This window comes from Corvus brachyrhynchos, unplaced genomic scaffold, assembly GCF_000691975.1.
Source record: "Corvus brachyrhynchos isolate BGI_N302 unplaced genomic scaffold, ASM69197v1 scaffold227, whole genome shotgun sequence".
NCBI classification, from domain to species: domain Eukaryota; kingdom Metazoa; phylum Chordata; class Aves; order Passeriformes; family Corvidae; genus Corvus; species Corvus brachyrhynchos.
In genome coordinates, this window is record NW_008239290.1 from 228528 (window position 1) to 232807 (window position 4280).

Below are 4280 nucleotides of genomic sequence, written 5' to 3' on the forward strand. Positions count from 1 at the left end.
CTCGATACCTACTATTTTTAGGGATAGAGAAAGCGGGAGAGACAGAGAAACAGAGAGGTTTAAAATGTTAAGAAGGACAGTAAACAGTGACAGAAGAAACCCTGAAAAATGTGAATTCTTCTATCGCAATTCCTGCCTTATTCCCCCCTCCTTTGTTCCTTAGCTGTAACTCAAGAACACCATAAACCTATATCCCCCTCCAAGACGAGAGAAAGGGGGGAAAAATCTACAGCCAAAAAAGAATGACTTGACTGTTCTGACGTTTGGTGTTTTGACATTAATGACATTAATGATATTGATGTTTCACCAGGAAAAAAGCACTAGGAATAAAAGAGGTGGGGGGAAATGCGGGGGGGGGACGACTTTAAAACTAAATTATCTTCGTTTCCTTATTCTTCCGTGACATTAAGTATACGTGTTTCTTCACTTGAATTTGAAATAGATGTATTGTTCTCAGGTGTTTCTTCATCACATTGTATTTAATTGTCTTCAGTCTTAGGAAATGTGTTGCCATCCTTCAGGCATGCACTTGAATGGACAATGGCATCCTTCTGTATCAGAGTCCCGTTTCGTTTACCATTTAAACCTAAAAGCTCTCTTTCCATCATACTCCCTCAATCTGATAACTGTAAATAGGTTTCAGAGATTTCATTTTTAGTCTCTGTTTGCATTTTTTTTTCCACGTGTAAACAGCGATGCAGCATATCGCTAGTTTCCTTATTACCTTCATTGACAGGGCACAGTGCCTGTGGAAATCTGCATACATATGCTCACACCTTTTTCATTGATGAGCTGGTGCAATGCTTAGGTGAGGCTTGGAAAACCAACAGAGTTGCTCTCACGAGCCCTTCAACGCCCCTGACTTTTCCTTAAGTTCGAGTCTTGAAGATTTTTCTGAAGTTTGAAGTAAGGTTTCTCTGGATTGGGGTAGAGGTCCTTCCCTGCTTTATTTGCAGATTCCGATTTTTGGAATAGCTGTACTTTCAGGCTGGCGGGTTTTTTTTGGTTTTTTTGGGGGTTTGGTTGTTTTTTTTTTTTTAAATCCTTTTTTTCCCTCCCCTTTCCAAAGACCTTTTCTTTCTTTTCTTTTTTTTTTTTTTTTTCCTTTCTTCCTTCAAAACTATCAGGACCTTCACTCTGACCTTAAACATCTGCTTTTAGACACTCGGTTCCCCGACACTGGCCTGTGCTTCCTTAAGGGCAGCCTTAATTCATCATCAGGTGGGGATTTTCCTATTAGCGTTAGTTCCAGTACTTGCAAAACGTTCTCCTGGAGTAGAAGGTTTAGGGCCCAGAGAGGTGTATATTTCTGCCATCCTGGTTTTTGCTGGTTTGTTGTTGTTGTGCATGCATGCTTTTAATGGAAGGTTGTGATAAAACCTTCCTGCTGCTTTTTAGTGTTTAAGGCCTAAGACAAGGTTTTGATGTGTATCGCAGGAATCACGAACTTCAAAGGCATGTCAGCTCTAAGGTTACGGTTCACCTGCGCGGGGTCCTTGGTACTGTAAATATCTCCTGCGTGTAACTGTGACTTAGTGACCATTTCTGGTATACCCATTTCTGGAATAGCATTATCAAAAATCTGCACGTGTTCCTGCGGTGTATTCAGATGCTCTTTGAATAGTCATGTTTTTATCTTCAGTAGGGGGTATTTTAAAGTATGTCTATTCCTAGTTTTAGTTAATTATCTTTTAATGAAAGTGTCAGTCATATTCACATCTGCAGTATTAGGTTAAGATAATTAGATTTTCAAATGAGAAGCAATCTTCTTAAATCCCACACAGGAAAATATTTGTAGAAGATTCCGATTTATAATGACATCTGTACATTTTACCCTACTTTTCATCATAATAGTGTGCCCCCCTTCCCCCAAGAATGAAATATGTCTGGTAAAATATAGCAGATAAAATATTAATAAAATATCAATACTTGCAGGGAAACTGGAAGATGATGCATGTATATGCATGAAATCTGTATTGTATGCAAAGAGACCCTTTCCCTGGGCTGATATTTACTTCATTTTGATAAGACTGTTTACAGTTGATATTGTATATTCTGTAAGGCTTTGCTTTTTACTTTGTTGGTATCTCCAAGCAATGACACGGTGGTCAACAAATAAATTGTGCTATGTTTTGTGTGACTGTATGTGTTCAGTGTATGTGAATATGTGTAGGGTGTGAGTGCGCACATGTGTGCATTTGTGTGCATATGTGTAAATAAACCCATCTTTATCTCTGTAGGGGTAGTTGTTCCCTACCTTAGGTATACCTTTCCTTTTACAGATGTGTGATACATTCATTAGCCCATTGAAAAAATGGGATGCAATTTTTTTTCTCATTAAATCCCCATTAAAAGAGAGAAAATGTAAGACATGAACAGACAGACAGAAATATCTCCCTGATGCAATAATTAATTTGGACCTGTTTCTTTTTAAGTTTCCAAACAGTTAAAAGAGCAAGTCTGCCACCCTCCCTTTTCTTTTTTTTTTTTTTTTTTTTTAATTTTCCCTAGCCATCTACTTTGTGTGCCTGTGCGTGTGTGTCTGTGTTACTAATGAAGTTTGCAGACTTGTGTTTGTATCCATGAGCTCCCTTCTGCTGCCCCTTCTTCTCTGGGCTGGCTCTGTGGCTCCCGCAGCCCCGGCGAGCCCCCGGCAGCCGCGGCAGCTCCGGCTTCTCCGGCTCCAGGGCTGCGCGTCATTTGCAGCCCGGAGAATGTTGATCACCTCACTAATTACACCTCTCCCTCTCCTCTTCCCTCTCCTCTCCCTCTCCCTCGCTCTCCCTCTCCCTCGCTCTCTTCAGTCTCTCTCCTCTCTCTCTCTCTCTCTCCCCTCTCTCTCTCTCTCTCTCTCATTCCCAGAGTGCATATCGGGAATAGACACACAAAGACATGCGCACTCAACTTAATCAGCCATTTTTTTAAACAGGGCTAAAACGATAATAATTAGCAGAATAAAGACATATCGGATTTTCATTTCCTTTCCTCCTTTTCCCAACCCCTTCACAACCAAACAGCGAGACCGCGGTCGGCACATGCTTTAACAACTCCCGGACCCCAAAGGACCGCTCCATGCCCCCCACTTCTTGCTCAATCATTTTTATTTTCACCCAATAAAGTTGGAGGATTATTTTTTTTTTATTATTTTTTTAATGAACCTTCTCTCGTTTACTTGGATGTGATCAGCTGTTAAGTAAATAAAGCAAAACAAAAAAGAGAGGCGAAGATCCAGTAGGAACTGCGAGGGGAAATGGAAAGTAAGTTTTTTCTTTAACTTTTATTGAGTAGTTTGTGTTAAATTTAGGTCGAGTATCGATTATCTTTCCAGGCTGATCTTGCACAATCTTTGATATTTCGCTCTCGCTCTCTCTCTCTCTCCCCCTCTCTCTGTGCCTCTTTCTCTCTCTCACATACACACACACACACTCACATCCCCAGATCCCATGTACCTCTCCCCTCTCTCTCTCCCCCCTTTTCTGCCTGTTTCCCCACTTTTAGGTACAGTATTTGCTCTCATTTCGGAAGGAGGGGCTGCTTTTTCTCTCTCCCTTCTTTCTTTCTCTCACTGCCTTTCTCTTTTATTCCGGGGGTTACGTTTTGTTTGTGTAATATTTTTTTGTTTTGGTTTGGGGCTGTGGATTTCTTTTTTTTTTCTTTTTTTCTTTTTTTCTTTTTTTTTTTCTTTTTTTCCTCTTTTGGGCTGTAACTTTCAGATTAGGTGGAAGACCCTGCTCGCTTTGCAGAAGAGGTTCGGGGGATGCCCCCCACTTTTTATTTCGCTCTTTTTTTCTAGGGAGCTCGGGGAGGGGGGAATACTGTCAGATTAGGAAAGACGTTACGGCTGGCAGAAGTCATCCCTTCCCAGCCCCTTTAGAGCTCGCAGTCTTCGTTCGCAGCTCAGTCCCCCCCAAAACTTTGAGGTGCCTTTTGAAGGCACATTCTGCTCTCCCACCCTCCTTGTCTCTCCTCCTCATCTCCACCCCCCTCGGCCTCTCAAACTTTCGCTTTCGGGCGAGGGGGGAGATGCTAGCAGGGCAGTTGGGACCCTGACTGCGTGCGTGTGTACAGGAGAAGGTGTGGGGTGCTTTTTCCCCTCTCCCCCCCTCCTTCTCCCCCCTTTTCTTTTGCAGGTAGGTTTCTCAGGAGCAGAGGCAGGGTGGCCGTGCGGGCGTGTGTGTGTGTGTGTGTGTGCGCAGGGGATCGCGCTGCTGGCTGCCGGCTCTGGCAGCAGGAGGAAGAGGAGCCCGTTAGGAGCGCGCTCTGCGTCTCTGTCAGTTTCG

The 4280-nt window shown here is 42.9% G+C and overlaps 1 protein-coding gene across 1 annotated transcript in view; it reads left to right on the plus strand.

The window, feature by feature from the left end:
• Positions 1 to 1086: 1086 nt before the first annotated feature.
• The window catches only part of ZFHX4 (zinc finger homeobox 4), a 149608-nt gene continuing 146414 nt past the window's right edge, over positions 1087 to 4280 (plus strand). The window contains exon 1 of the mRNA XM_017740474.1: positions 1087 to 3257. The gene's annotated coding sequence lies outside the window, so the exon portion shown is untranslated. The remainder of the gene's footprint in view (positions 3258 to 4280) is intronic.